The sequence below is a fragment of the Chiloscyllium plagiosum genome, unplaced genomic scaffold (assembly GCF_037043375.1).
Source record: "Chiloscyllium plagiosum isolate Xiang-an unplaced genomic scaffold, Cpla_swu_hap1 HiC_scaffold_40, whole genome shotgun sequence".
NCBI classification, from domain to species: domain Eukaryota; kingdom Metazoa; phylum Chordata; class Chondrichthyes; order Orectolobiformes; family Hemiscylliidae; genus Chiloscyllium; species Chiloscyllium plagiosum.
The window spans coordinates 36,581,634-36,598,288 of NW_028270178.1; the positions used below are offsets into that span (position 1 = coordinate 36,581,634).

The 16,655-nt window shown below is 51.6% G+C and overlaps 1 protein-coding gene across 1 annotated transcript in view; it reads right to left on the bottom strand.

The window, feature by feature from the left end:
* The window catches only part of LOC148138463 (immunoglobulin superfamily member 11-like), a 41,339-nt gene that overhangs the window by 24,121 nt on the left and 563 nt on the right, over positions 1-16,655 (bottom strand). The gene's annotated exons all lie outside the window — the stretch shown is intronic.

Sequence of the window (16,655 nt, forward strand, 5' to 3'; positions counted from 1 at the left end):
CCAGTCTGTAACTCACTCCTGGGGTATCTGTTATTCTGTATATAACCCACCCTGAACCCCTCGATTAGATTCCAGTTTGTAACTCACTCCCGGGGTATCTGTTATTCTGTATATAACCCACCCTGAACCTCTCGATTAGATTCCAGTCTGTAACTCACTTCTGGGGTATCTGTTATTCTGTATATAACCCACCCTGAAGCCCTCGATTAGATTCCAGTCTGTAACTCACTTCTGGGGTATCTGTTATTCTGTATATCACCCATTCTGAAACTATAACTCATCCTGAACCCCTCGATTAGATTCCAGTCTGCAACTCACTCCCGGGGTATCTGTTATTCTGTATATAACCCACCCTGAACCCCTCGATTAGATTCCAGTCTGTAACTCACTCCTGTGGTATCTGTTATTCTGTACATTAATCAACAAATTGTCATGCCTGACGTATTTGTTCGAATTCTTTGAGAAGGCACTGAGCCAGATAGATAGAGGGGACCAAGTGGACAGAATCTATCATGGATTTCCGGGCGGCTATTAACAAGAGGTTGCTCAATAAGATAAGAGGCCGTGGTGTTAGGGACAGGGTACTGGGGTGGATGGAGGGTTGGCTGACTGGCAGAACGCAGGGTTTGGGGATAAAAGGGTCTTTTTCAGGGTGGTAGAGGATGACTAGTTGAGTTCCACATGGGTCTGTGTTGGCACTGTCGCTATTTATGTCATACATCAACAAGTCGGATGATGGAACTGAGGGAATTGTTGCAGATGACACAAAGATGGAGGGAGGGGCAGGTAGCACTGAAGGAGCTGGGAGGCTGCAGAAGGACTTGGACAGGCCGGGAGAGAGGACAACGACTTGGAGACATGGACTTGGACAGGCTGGGAGAGAGGGGGAAAAGACATGGAAACATGGACTTGGACAGGCCGGGAGAGAGGGGGCAATGACTTGGAGACCTTGGATTGGACAGGTCGGGAGAGAGGGGTAAAGACATGGAGACATGGACTTGGACAGGCCGGGAGAGAGGGGGCAGAGACATGGACTTGGACAGGTCGGGAGAGGGGGGGGCAAAGACATGGAGACATGGGCTTGGACAGGCCGGGAGAGGGGGGGGCAAAGACATGGAGACATGGACTTGGACAGACCGGGAGAGAGGGGGCAGAGACATGGACTTGGACAGGCCGGGAGAGTGGGGGGCAAAGACATGGAGACATGGGCTTGGACAGGCCGGGAGAGGGGGCAAAGACATGGAGACATGGGCTAAGGACAGGCCGGGAGAGGGGGGGCAAAGACATGGAGACATGGGCTTGGACAGGCCGGGAGAGAGGGGGCAGAGACATGGAGACATGGACTTGGACAGGCCGGGAGAGGGGGGGGCAAAGACATGGAGACGTGGGCTTGGACAGGCCGGAAGAGGGGGGGCAGAGACATGGAGACATGGGCTTGGACAGGCCGGGAGAGGGGGGGCAAAGACATGGAGACGTGGGCTTGGACAGGCCGGGAGAGGGGGGGGGGCAATGACATGGAGACATGGGCTTGGACAGGCCGGGAGAGGGGGGGCAAAGACATGGAGACATGGGCTTGGACAGGCCGGGAGAGGGGGGGGGGGGGGGGTAAAGACATGGAGACATGGACTTGGACAGGCCGGGAGAGGGGGGGGCAAAGACATGGAGACGTGGGCTTGGACAGGCCGGAAGAGGGGGGGCAGAGACATGGAGACATGGGCTTGGACAGGCCGGGAGAGGGGGGGGGGGCAATGACATGGAGACGTGGGCTTGGACAGGCCGGGAGAGGGGGGGGGGGGGGGCTAAAGACATGGAGACATGGACTTGGACAGGCCGGGGGAGAGGGGGGCGGGGGGGGGGGTAAAGACATGGAGACATGGACTTGGACAGGCCGGGGGAGAGGGGGGGGGCAATGACATGGAGACATGGGCTTGGACAGGCCGGGAGAGGGGGGGGGGGGCAATGACATGGAGACATGGGCTTGGACAGGCCGGGAGAGGGGGGGCAAAGACATGGAGACGTGGGCTTGGACAGGCCGGGAGAGGGGGGGCAAAGACATGGAGACATGGGCTTGGACAGGCCGGGAGAGGGGGGGGGGGGGGGGTAAAGACATGGAGACATGGACTTGGACAGGCCGGGAGAGGGGGGGGGGGGGGGTAAAGACATGGAGACATGGACTTGGACAGGCCGGGGGAGAGGGGGGGGGCAGAGACATGGAGACATGGGCTTGGACAGGCCGGGAGAGGGGGTGGCAATGACATGGAGACATGGGCTTGGACAGGCCGGGAGAGGGGGGGCAATGACATGGAGACATGGACTTGGACAGGCCGGGAGAGGGGGGGGCCAAGACATGGAGACATGGACTTGGACAGGCCGGGAGAGGGGGCAAAGACATGGAGACATGGACTTGGACAGGCCGGGAGAGGGGGGGGGCAAAGACATGGAGACATGGACTTGGACAGGCCAGGAGAGGGGGGGCAATGACATGGAGACATGGACTTGGACAGGCCGGGAGAGGGTGCAAAGACATGGAGACATGGACTTGGACAGGCCGGGAGAGAGGGGGGCAATGACATGGAGACATGGGCTTGGACAGGCCGGGAGAGGGGGGGCAAAGACATGGAGACAGGGGCTTGGACAGGCCGGGAGAGGGGGGGGGCAAAGACATGGAGACAGGGGCTTGGACAGGCCGGGAGAGGGGGTGGCAATGACATGGAGACATGGACTTGGACAGGCCGGGAGAGGGGGGGCAAAGACATGGAGACATGGGCTTGGACAGGCCAGGAGAGGGGGGGCAATGACATGGAGACATGGGCTTGGACAGGCCGGGAGAGGGGGGGGGGCAAAGACATGGAGACAGGGGCTTGGACAGGCCGGGAGAGGGGGGGGGCAAAGACATGGAGACATGGACTTGGACAGGCCAGGAGAGGGGGGGCAAAGACATGGAGACATGGGCTTGGACAGGCCAGGAGAGGGGGGGCAATGACATGGAGACATGGACTTGGACAGGCCGGGAGAGAGGGGGCAGAGACATGGAGACATGGACTTGGACAGGCCGGGAGAGGGGGGGGCAAAGACATGGAGACATGGACTTGGACAGGCCGGGAGAGGGGGGGGCAAAGACATGGAGACATGGACTTGGACAGGCCAGGAGAGGGGGGGCAATGACATGGAGACATGGACTTGGACAGGCCGGGAGAGGGGGCAAAGACATGGAGACATGGACTTGGACAGGCCGGGAGAGGGGGGGCAAAGACATGGAGACATGGACTTGGACAGGCCGGGAGAGGGGGGGGGCAAAGACATGGAGACATGGACTTGGACAGGCCAGGAGAGGGGGGGCAAAGACATGGAGACATGGGCTTGGACAGGCCGGGAGAGGGGGGGGGGCAAAGACATGGAGACATGGACTTGGACAGGCCAGGAGAGGGGGGGCAAAGACATGGAGACATGGACTTGGACAGGCCGGGAGAGGGGGGGCAAAGACATGGTGACATGGACTTGGACTGGCCGGGAGAGGGGGGGCAAAGACATGGAGACATGGGCTTGGACAGGCCAGGAGAGGGGGGGCAAAGACATGGAGACATGGACTTGGACTGGCCGGGAGAGGGGGCAAAGATATGGAGACATGGACTTGGACTGGCCGGGAGAGGGGGCAAAGATATGGAGTGAGGCACAGATATGGAAACACACACACACACACACACACAGGTCCCGCCTGCCTTCTCCTTGCCCATATCCCTCCCAACCCTTGCCTGTTCCTGTCCTTATCCAAATGTCTTTTATACGTTGTCTCTGTACCCATATCCACCACTTCCTCAGGAGGGTCATCCCACACACGAACCACCCTCTGTTTAAAATAACAAAAATCCCCCTCATGTCTTTTTAAAATCTCTCTCCTGTCACCTTAAAAATATGCCCCGTCATTCTGAACTCCCACACCCCCAGGGAAAAGGCATCTGCACTTCACCCTCGGGAGTTTATAAACCTCTGTAAGGTCATCTCTTAATCTCTTACACTCCAGTAAAACATGTCCCAGTGTCTCCTTATATCGCAAACCTTCCACATCCTGGTAAATCTCTTCTGAACCCTCTCCGATTTAATAATCTCCTTCCTGTAGCAGGGCGACTGGAACTGGACACAGTTCTCCAGACGCGACCTCACCAATGTCCTGTACAACCCCAATGTGACATACTCCAAAGCACTCGCAAAAAATGCTAATGTTCCACTGGCCCTCCTCAAAGCTCACTGCATTCAGTGATTTATTGACAAGGACACCCAGCTACCTTGACACGTTAACACTTTCCAGTCACTGACAAGCCAGGGAACTATAGGCCGGTGAGCCTATCATCGGTGGTGGGCAAGTTGTCGGAGGGAATCCTGAAGGACAGGATGTACATGTATTTGGAAAGGCAAGGACTGATTAGGGACAGTCAACATGGCTTTGTGCGTGGGAAATCATGTCTCACAAACTTGATTGAGTTATTTGAGGAAGTAACAAAGAGGATTGACGAGGGCAGAGCGGTAGATGTGATCTATATGGACTTCAGTAAGGCGTTCGACAAGGTTCCCCATGGGAGACTGATTAGCAAGGTTAGATCTCACGGAATACAGAGAGAACTAGCCATTTGGATACAGAACTGGCTCAAAGGTAGAAGACAGAGGGTGGTGGTGGAGGGTTGTTTATCAGATTGGAGGACTGTGACCAGTGGAGTGCCACAAGGATTGGTGCTGGGTCCTCTACTTTTCATCATTTACATAAATGATTTGGATGTGAGCATAAGAGGTACAGTTAGTAAGTTTGCAGATGACACCAAAATTGGAGGTGCAGTGGACAGCGAAGAGGGTTACCTCAGATTACAACAGGATCTGGACCAGATGGGCCAATGGGCTGAGAAGTGGCAGATGGAGTTTAATTCAGAGAAATGCGTGGTGCTGCATTTTGGGAAATCAAATCTTAACAAGACTTATACACTTAATGGTAAGGTCCTAGGGTGTGTTGCTGAACAAAGAGACCTTGGAGTGCAGGTTCATAGCTCCTTGAAAGTGGAGTCGCAGGTAGATAGGATAGTGAAGAAGGGGTTTGGTATGCTTTCCTTTATTGGTCAGAGTGTTGAGTACAGGAGTTGGGAGGTCATGTTGCGGCTGTACAGGACATTAGTTCAACCACTTTTGAATTATTACATGCAATAACGCGGGTTCAATTCCCACATTGGGCAACTGTCTGTGCAGGTGTTTGCACAATCTCCCCATGTCTGTGTGGTTACCTCCGGGTCCTCCGGTTTCCTCCCACAGTCCGAAGATGTGCAGGTTAGGGTGGAATGGCCATGCTAAATTAGCCATAGTGTTCAGGGATGTGTAGGTTAGGGTGGAATGGCCATGCTAAATTACCCATAGTGTTCAGGGATGTGTAGGTTAGGGTGGATTGGCCGTGCTAAATTACCCATAGTGTTCAGGGATGTGTAGGTTAGGGTGGAATGGCCATGCTAAATTACCCATAGTGTTCAGGGATGTGTAGGTTAGGGTGGATTGGCCATGCTAAATTACCCATAGTGTTCAGGGATGTGTAGGTTAGGGTGGATTGGCCATGCTAAATTACCCATAGTGTCCAGGGATGTGCAGGTTAGGGTGGATTGGCCATGCTAAATTACCCCATAGTGTTCAGGGATGTGCAGGTTAGGGTGGAATGGCCATGCTAAATTACCCATAGTGCCCAGGGATGTGTAGGTTAGGGTGGATTGGCCATGCTAAATTACCCATAGTGTTCAGCGATTTGCAGGTTAGGGTGGATTGGCCATGCTAAATTACCCCATAGTGTTCAGGGATGTGCAGGTTAGGGTAGATTGGCCATGCTAAATTACCCATAGCGTTCAGGGACATGCAGGTTAGGGTGGATTGACCATGCTAAATTACCCATAGTGTTCAAGGATGTGCAGGTTAGGGTGGATTGGCCATGCTAAATTACCCATAGTGTTCAAGGATGTGCAGGTGAGGGTGGATTGGCCATGTTAAATTACCCATAGTGTTCAAGGATGTGCAGGTTAGGGTGGATTGGCCATGCTAAATTACCCATAGTGTTCAAGGATGTGCAGGTTAGGGTGGATTGACCATGCTAAATTACCCCATAGTGTTCAGGGATGTGCAGGTTAGGGTGGAGTGGCCATGCTAAATTACCCATAGTGTTCAGGGATGTGTAGGTTAGGGTGGATTGGCCATGCTAAATTACCCATGGTGCTCAGGGATGTGTAGGTTAGGGTGGATTGGCCATACTAAATTACCCATAGTGTTCAGGGATGTGCAGGTTAGGGTGGATTGGCCATGCTAAATTACCCCATAGTGTTCAGGGATGTGTAGGTTAGGGTGGATTGGCCATGCTAAATTACCCCATAGTGTTCAGGGATGCGTGGTTACAGTGGATTGGCCATGCTAAATTATCCCAAAGTGTCCAGGGATGTGTAGGTTAGGGTGGATTGGCCATGCTAAATTACCCATAGTGCACAGGGATGTGCAGGTTAGGGTGGAATGGCCATGCTAAATTACCCATAGTGTTCAGGGATGTGTAGGTTAGGGTGGATTGGCCGTGCTAAATTACCCATAGTGTTCAGGGATGTGTAGGTTAGGGTGGAATGGCCATGCTAAATTACCCATAGTGTTCAGGGATGTGTAGGTTAGGGTGGATTGGCCATACTAAATTACCCATAGTGTTCAGGGATGTGCAGGTTAGGGTGGATTGGCCATGCTAAATTACCCATAGTGTTCAGGGATGTGTAGGTTAGGGTGGATTGGCCATGCTAAATTACCCATAGTGTCCAGGGATGTGCAGGTTAGGGTGGATTGGCCATGCTAAATTACCCCATAGTGTTCAGGGATGTGCAGGTTAGGGTGGAATGGCCATGCTAAATTACCCATAGTGCCCAGGGATGTGTAGGTTAGGGTGGATTGACCATGCTAAATTACCCATAGTGTTCAAGGATGTGCAGGTTAGGGTGGATTGGCCATGCTAAATTACCCATAGTGTTCAGGGATGTGTAGGTTAGGGTGGATTGGCCATGCTGAATTACCCATAGTGTTCAGGGATGTGTAGGTTAGGGTGGATTGTCCATGCTAAATTACCCGTAGTGTTCAGGGATGTATAGGTTAGGGTGGATTGGCCATGCTAAATTACCCATAGTGCTCAGGGATGTGTAGGTTAGGGTGGATTGGCCATGCTAAATTACCCATAGTGCTCAGGGATGTGCAGGTTAGGGTGGATTGGCCATGCTAAATTACCCATAGTGCTTAGGGATTTGCAGGTTAGGGTGGATTGGCCATGCTAAATTACCCATAGTGCTTAGGGATTTGCAGGTTAGGGTGGATTGGCCATGCTAAATTACCCATAGTGCTTAGGGATTTGCAGGTTAGGGTGGATTGGCCATGCTAAATTACCCATAGTGTTCAAGGATGTGCAGGTTAGGGTGGATTGGCCATGCTAAATTACCCACAGTGCCCAGGGTTGTGCAGGTTAGGGTGGATTGGCCATGCTAAATAACCCATAATGCTCAGGGTTGTGCAGGTTAGGGTGGATTGGCCATGCTAAATAACCCATAATGCTCAGGGATGTGCAGGTTAGGGTGGATTGGCCATGCTAAATTACCCCATAGTGTTAGGTGCATTCGTCAGGGATGAATGTCGGGGAATGGGTCTGGGTGGGTTACTCTTCGGAGGGTTGGCGTGGACTTGTTGGGCCGAAGGGCCTGTTTCCACACTGTCGGGAATCTAATCTCTAATCTCTTCCACCACGTTATCCCAGATGCAACCCTCCAACTCAGCACTGCACTGTTGACCTTTCCATCTTCCTTCCCAACTATCCGGTCCACCCTCCTCTCCATCCTGTCGCCATCACCTCCCCAACCTCTGTGTACCTATCGCATTCCCAACTACATTCCCCCCCCCCCACCCCCAGCCCCCCATCTCCCTCCCATTTATCTTTCAGCATCCCCTCCCTTCCCACCCTACCCCTCATTCCTGATGAAGGGCTTTTGCTCGAAACGTCGATTCTCCTGCTCCTCGGACGCTGCCTGACCGGCTGCGCTTTTCCAGCGCCACACTTTTCCATTCTGATCCCCAGAACCTGCAGTCCTCACTTGTGACAGCAAGCCAACCCAAGTATTCCTGGCTTTTTCTTTTGGTCTGTCAATTATTAATCTCTGCCTGCCGTTTACTTCCAATACCATCTTCTTTCACCTTTCCATGATCTCATCAAAATGCTGAACATACTGTCGCGGTTGTTCCGTTCTCGTGCGATCCCGCGCTCTCAGAAAATCGTGGAATAACGGCACCGTTGAGACGGGGATTGGGGCCGGAATCGTGTTTGTACGCGCCTTCAACGTTGGTGGCTCGAGAAAGTGTCCCCAAATCATCAATCGCGTTACAGCGAATTCGCGTTTAACGAAACGCGAGTTACAGCAGAACGACCTGTGCGTTCACTGTTTCTCTTCTTTGGGAGTGACGTCTTCAGGAAAATGAAAGAAGTTTGTTTGGCGTTTGTTGGCTGTGCCCAGTCAGAACATTATTACCCAAGTGTCTGTTGGTCCCATCCTTGATATAGCCTCAAACAGTTTCACCGTTACTGATATAAAGCTAATAGATGTGTACCTCACTGCTCTCTCTGTCACAATGAAGATAATCATTAATGCAAAACTATCTCTATGGCCGTCTGCTTCAATGCTCTGGGACAAATCTATCAGGTCTTCAGGGAATGATAAACCTTACATTAATTTCTCCAGTAACACTTAATTTCTTACTAACACTAACTTCCTTCTGCTCCTCAGTCACTTAGATCTCTAGACAGAGAGATGTACAGCATGGAAACAGACCCTTCGGCCCATCTCGTCCATGCCGACCAAATCTCCTAACCGAATCTAGTCCCGTTTGCCAGCACTTGGCACATCTCCCTCCAAACCCTTCCTATTCATATACCCATCCAGATGCCTCTTAAATGTTGCAATTGTATCAGCCTTCACCACTTCCTCTGGCAGCTCATTCCATACACCCACCACCCTCCCTCGCCCCGTGGCCCAACATTTCAACTCCCCCCTCCCACTCTGCCGAGGACATGGAGGTCCTGGGCCTCCTTCACCGCCGCTCCCTCACCACCAGACGCCTGGAGGAAGAACGCCTCATCTTCCGCCTCGGAACACTTCAACCCCAGGGCATCAACGTGGACTTCAACAGTTTCCTCATTTCCCCTCCCCCCACCTCACCCCAGTTCCAAACTTCCAGCTCAGCACTGTCCCCATGACTTGTCCTACCTGCCTATCTATCTTCCTTTCACACCTATCCACTCCACCCTCCTCCCTGACCTATCACCTTTACCCCCACCTACTGAACACTCAGCTCCCTTCTCCCCAGCCCCACCCTCCTCCCATTTATCTCTCCATTCCCGAGGCATCCAGCCTCATTCCTGATGAAGGGCTCCTGCCCGAAACATCGATTTTCCTGCTCCTCGGATACTGCCTGACGTGCTGTGCTTTCCCAGCACCACTCTAATCCTCACCCTCCGTTGTAAGCCAAGTAAAAGTCACAGAGCAGCATCAATGACCTAAATGCAGTTTTTCAGGGTATTATCGCAGTCCGCCTCAACCAGTCTGTGCCGAGTTCTTTTGCGAGTTTGCTTTGTTCAAATTTGACGCGCTGGCTTCGGACTGAATCAGACGTTTCTCTCATCTCCTGATCACCAGCGTGCCCCACAATACCGCCAACTTCTGGTGGGCTGTACCAGACGCTGACCAACGTCTGACGTCCCCTTTTCCCCACTCCTAGAACCCAGAGAAGCACAGAATCGCCTACAATATCGAAACAGGCCCTTCGGTCCCAACAAGTCCACACCGACTCGCCGAAGGGTGACCCATGCCTCAACACTATTATCTGCCATTTACCCCAGACTAATCCACCCTAACCTACACATCCCTGGGCACTATGGGTAATTTAGCATGGCCAATCCACCCTAACCTGCACATCCCTGAACACAATGGGGTAATTTAGCATGGCCAATCCACCCTAACCTGCACATCCCTGAACACTATGGGGTAATTTAGCATGGCCAATCCACCCTAACCTGCACATCCCTGAGCACTATGGGTAATTTAGCATGGCCAACCCACCCTAACCTGCACATCCCTGAACACTATGGGTAATTTAGCATGGCCAATCCACCCTAACCTGCACATCCCTGAGCACAATGGAATAATTTAGCATGGCCAATCTATCTTAACCTGTAGATCCCTGAACAGTATGGGTAATTTAGCATGGCAAATCCACCCTCAACTGTACATCCCTGAGCACTATGGGTAATTGAGCATGGCCAATCCACCCTAACCTACACATCCCAGAACACTATGAGGTAATTTAGCATGGCCAATCCACCCTAACCTGCACATCCCTGAACACTATGTGTAATTTAGCATGGCCAATCCACCCTAACCTGCACATCCCTGAACACTATGGGGTAATTTAGCATGGCCAATCCACCCTAACCTGCACATCCCTGAACACTATGTGTAATTTAGCATGGCCAATCCACCCTAACCTGCACATCCCTGAACACTATGAGGTAATTTAGCATGGCCAATCCACCCTAACCTGCACATCCCTGAACACTATGGGTAATTTAGCATGGCCAATCCACCCTAACCTGCACATCCCTGAACACTATGAGGTAATTTAGCATGGCCAATCCACCCTAACCTGCACATCCCTGAACACTATGAGGTAATTTAGCATGACCAATCCACCCTAACCTACACATCCCTGAACACTATGGGCAATCCAGCATGGCCAATCCACCCTAACCTGCATATATTTGGACTGTGGGAGGAAACTGAGACGGTGATAATATACCTCTTGACCAGAAGGCTGGAATTGAGCGCGGGTCCCTGCCGCTGTGAGGCAGTGGTGCTAACCACTGAGCCACCGTGCTGCCCTATACACTGCAGGTTCGAAAAACGAGGGGTGATCTCATAGAGACCTGTAAAATATCTGACAGGACTGTACTGGGTCAACACAAGGAAGGAAGATCCCAGTGACCAGGGAGTCCAGGAGCAGGGCCTCACGGTCTAAGGATACAGGGTAGGATTGAGATGGGGAGAAACATGTTCACCCAGAGAGCAGGGAGACTGTGGAGCCCTCTGCGGCAAAAAGGGGTCGAGGGAAAACCACTGAGTGTTTTCAAGATGGCGCCTGATCTCGTTCTTCGGGCTGAAGGGAGTGGCAGTGGGAACAGGGGACTGAGTTGGATGATCAGCCATGACTGTATAGAATTGGGGAACAGGCTCAAAGGGCCAACTGGCCTCGTCCTGCTCCTAGTTTCCATTCGACCGTGCCCATTTGTGTCTCTGGAGCATCTCCCTTCCTTTTGACGCTGTGTAAATTCGGGGAGGTCACCCTTCACTTTGGCTTTTGAACCTTGGTCTGCTGTTACAGTGGATTCGACGTTCATCGCAATGCCCGGTCTTCAGAGCCACGCAGCATGGAAACAGACCTGCTGGACCAACGCCAACCAGATACCCCCCTGTACCCATCCGGATGCCTTTTAAAGGCTGTAGTTGTACCAGCCTCCACCACTTCCTTTGGCAGCTCATTCCACACACGCCCCACCCTCTGAGTGAAAAAGGTCCCTTTTCAATCATTCCCCCCCCGACCCTAAACCTATTCCCCTCTAGTTCTGGACTCCCCCACCCCAGGGGAAAAGACCTTGCCGATTTATCCTATCCACGCCCCTCATGATTTTATAAACCTCTATAAATCAATTAGTAACAGTTACTGTATGTGTTATTCTATTACGTTTTCCAATAGAGTTGTCATTCTAAAATCTTTGGTTGTATTTTAACTACAGCGTTTCAATAAATGACGTTTTGTTTCACATCAATACTTTGATTGCATCTGGAACACGGTGCTTCACATTTGCCTTAAGGTTAGGAAAACGTCAGGGTCTTGGCTCCCTTAAAATATTTTGCGACAGGGGAAGGTCTGGTCTGGCCCAGAACAACAGCGAGAGTTATCCTGAGATTACTGCTGTTGAGGTCATAGAGTCAGAGAGATGTCCAGCACGGAAACAGAAACTTCAGTCCAACCTGTCCATGACGACCAGATATCCTAAACAAAAGTCATTTTGGAATATTGCGTGCAGTTCTGGTCTCCTTCCTATCGGAAAGATGTTGTGAAACTTGAAAGGGTTCAGAAAAGATGTACAAGGATGTTGCCAGGGTTGGAGGGTTTGAACTACAGGGAGAGGCTGAACAGGCTGGAGCTGTTTTCCCTGGAGCGTCGGAGGCTGAGGGTGACCTTATAGAGGTTTATAAAATCACAAGGGGCACGGATAGAGTAAACAGACAAGGTCCTTTCCCCGGGAGAAAGCGAGGACTGCAGATGCTGGAGATTAGAGTCGAGCGTGTGGTGCTGGAAAAGAACAGCAGTTCAGGCAGCATCCGAGGAGCAGGAAAATCGACCTTTCTGGCAAAAGCCCTTCATCAGAAAGGTCTTTTTCCCTGGGGTGAGGGAGTCCAGAACTAGAGGGGCATAGGTTTAGGGTGAGAGGGGACAGGTTTCAAAGAGACCTAAGGGGCAACTTTTTCACCCAGAGGGTGGTACGTGTGTGGAATGAGCTGCCAGAGGATGTGGTGGAGGCTGGTACAATTACAGCATTTAAGAGGCATTTGGATGGGTATGTGAATGGGAAGGGTTTGGAGGGATATGGGCCAAGTGCTGGCAAACGGGACTAGATTGGGTTGGGATATCTGGTCATAGAAAGTGAAGTGAATCAAAATGTCAATTCTCCTTGGATGCTGCCTGACCTGCTGCGCTTTTCCAGCACCCCACTCTTGACCCAGGATATCTGGTTGGCATGGACAAGTGGGACCGAAGGGTCTGTTTCCATGCTGTAAATCTCCCGGAGTTGGGACGTCATGTTGTGGTGGTGGGCTTTCGTCGGTGAGGCCGCACTTGGGATTATCGTGTCCGGTTTTGGGCGCCCTGTTACAGGAAAGACTGGAAGGAGTGCAAGGAAGCGTTACGGGTAGGCCTGACTTATAGGGAGAGGTGTTGGCCACGATTGGACCTTACTCCTTGGAATGGAGGCGACTGAGGGGTGACCTTATTGAGGTCTACAAAATCATGAGGGGCATAGACAGGATGAACGCAGGTCGTCTTTTTCCCAGGGGGATGGGGGGGGAATTGGAAAGTGCAGGACAGGGGTTTACGGCAAGAGGGGAAAGATTTAAGGTGGGCCCGAGAGGCAACGTCTTCATGCAGAGAGTGGCGCGGGTATGGAATGGGCTGCTAGAGAAACACAGGAACAATGGCAACATAGAACATCGAACCCTCGATGTTGTGCTGACCAGTGGAACCAATCTGAAGCCCATCTAACCCCCACTATTCCATTCCCATCCATATGCCTATCCAATGCCCATTTAAATACCCTGAGAGTTGGTGTGTCCACTCCTGTTGTAGGCACTGCGTTCCACACCCCCTCCTACTCTCTGAGTAAAGACACTACCCCTGACATCTGTCCTGTATCTATCACCCCCTCAGTTTAAAGATACGTCCCCTGGTGCTAGCCATCACCATCTGGGGGAAAAAGGCTCTCCCTGCCCACCCTGTCTAACCTGAAAATGTGTTGCTGGAAAAGCGCAGCAGGTCAGGCAGCATCCAGGGAACAGGAGATATGCCCGAAACGTCGATTCTCCTGTTCCCTGGATGCTGCCTGACCTGCTGCGCTTTTCCAGCAACACATTTTCAGCTCTGATCTCCAGCATCTGCAGACCTCACTTTCTCCACCCTGTCTAACCCTCGGATTATCTTATACGTCTCAATTAAGTCACTGCTCAACCTTCTTCTCTCTAACGAAAACAGCCTCAAGTCCCTCAGCCTTTCCTCGTAAGACCTTCACTTCAGTCCAGGCAACATTCCCGGTAAATCTCCTCTGCATCCTTTCCAAAGCTTCCACATCCTTCCTCTAATGCGGTGACCGGAACTGTGTGCAATGCTAAAAGCATTTGGATAGGTACAGGGATGGGGAGGGTTGAGAAGGATATGGACCGAATGTGAGCAACTAGAACTCACTGAGTGGGCACTGGGTTACTCTATGGGGCGGTACGTTGGCTCAGTGGTTAGCACTGCTGCCTCACAGCACCAGTGACCCTGGTTCGATTCCACCCTCAGGCGACTGTCTGTGCGGGACTTTGCACATTCACCCCGTGTCAGTGCGGGTTTCCTCTGAGTGCTCCGGTTTCCTCCCACAGTCCAAAGATGTGCAGGTTAGGGTGGATTGGCCATGCTAAATTACCCACAGTGTTGAGGGATGTGTAGGTTAGTGTGGATTGGCCATGCCAAATTACCCCATAGTGTTCAGGGATATGCAGGTTAGGGTGGATTGGCCATGCTAAATTACCCCATAGTGTTCAGGGATGTGTAGGTTAGGGGGGATTGGCCATGCTAAATTACCCATAGTGTTCAGGGATGTGTAGGTTAGGGTGGATTGGACATGCTAAATTACCCATAGTGCTCAGGGATGTGTAGGTTAGGGTGGGTTGGCCATGCTAAATTACCCATAGTGTTCAGGGATGTGCAGGTTTGGGTGGATTGGCCATGCTAAATTACCCCATAGTGTTCAGGAATGTGCAGGTTAGGGTGGATTGGCCATGCTAAATTACCCATAGTGTTCAGGGATGTGCAGGTTAGATTGGATTGGCCATGCTAAATTATCCATAGTGCCCAGGGATGTGTAGGTTAGGGTGGATTGGCCATGCTAAATTATCTATACTGCCCAGGGATGTGCAGGTTAGGGTGGATTGGCCATGCTAAATTACCCCATAGTGTTCAGGGATGTGCAGGTCCGGGTGGATTGGCCATGCTAAATTACCCAAAGTGTTCAGGGATGTGTAGGTTAGGGTGGATTGGACATGCTAAATTACCCAAAGTGTTCAGGGATGTGCAGGTTAGGGTGGATTGGACATGCTAAATTACCCATAGTGTTCAGGGATGTGTAGGTTAGGGTGGATTGGCCATGCTAAATTACCCATAGTGTTCAGTAATGTGTAGGTTAGGGTGGATTGGCCATGCTGAATTACCCATAGTGTACAGGGATGTGCAGGTTAATGTGGACTGGCCATGCTAAATTACCCATAGTGTTCAGGGATGTGTAGGTTAGGGTGGGTTGGCCATGCTAAATTACCCATAGTGTTCAGGGATGTGCAGGTTTGGGTGGATTGGCCATGCTAAATTACCCCATAGTGTTCAGGAATGTGCAGGTTAGGGTGGATTGGCCATGCTAAATTACCCATAGTGCCCAGGGATGTGTAGGTTAGGGTGGATTGGCTATGCTAAATTATCTATACTGCCCAGGGATGTGCAGGTTAGGGTGGATTGGCCATGCTAAATTACCCCATAGTGCTCAGGGATGTGCAGGTTAAGGTGGATTGGCCATGCTAAATTACCCATAGTGCCCAGGGACGTGCAGGTTAGGGAAGATTGGCTGTGCTAAATTATCCATAGTGCCCAGGGGCGTGCAGGTTAGGATGGATTGGCTGTGCTAAATTATCCTTGGTGCCCAGGGACGTGCAGGTTAGGGTGGATTGGCCATGCTAAATTACCCCATAGTGTTCAGGTATGTGTAGGTTAGGGTGGATTGGCCATGCTAAATTACCCATAGTGCCCAGGGACGTGCAGGTTAGGATGGATTGGCCATGCTAAATTACCCATAGTGCCCAGGTACGTGCAGGTTAGGGTGGATTGGCTGTGCTAAATTGCCCGTAGAGTTAGGTGCATTAGTTAGGAGGAATGGGTCTGGGTGGGTTGCTCTTCGCAGGGTCGGTGTGGACTAGTTGGGCTGAAGGGCCTGTTTCCACACTGTCGGGAATCGAATCTAATCTAATCTGACTCTCTCACCCTGGACTATGGTTCAGGGGTGACATGGGTTCAAATCTCAACAGGGCGGGTCGTGAAAATTTGAATTGAATAAAAATCAGGACCGTTCAAAATGGGATAAAGACCTGGGTCGTGACCCAGTGAGTGTCAGGAAGATTTTATTAACGTTAGAAGGAAATCTGCCAACCTCACCTGGTCTGGCCTACATGTGACTCCAGGCCCAGAGCAATGCTCGTGAGCATTTGACATTTAGAGACTGGAAGCAAATGGAGGCTCAGCTAACAATGCCACGTTCGAATTATTACCAATTACACACACACCAACGGTCACATCATCTACTGACCCAGTTCCCAGAGATACTGAATGGAGCTTTGTTTCCAGAATGTTTCCGGAGGAGGGTGGGGGGGGGGGGGGGCGCGCGGACAGTGAACCAGACCGAAACACTGACAGAGAAAGGGAGGTGGAGAGAAAGAGAAACAGAGGGAACATGGACAGAGACAAGAAAGAGAGAGACAGAGCAACTGCGATCGAGAGGCGGGGGTCAAAGTGATAGTGCCACTGGACAGTGACAGTGAAAAGGGACAGTCTCTCTTTCTGTGTCTGTCTCTCTCTCGTTCCCCCCTTTCTCCCACACACATTCTGTCTCTCATGATCTGTCAGTATCTCTCTGGCCCTGCCTGTCTCTCCTTGTATCCCTTTCCTTGTACCCTTTTCTTTATGCTCTGTCTCTTACAGGGTCTGCCGCCCCCCCCCTCCCC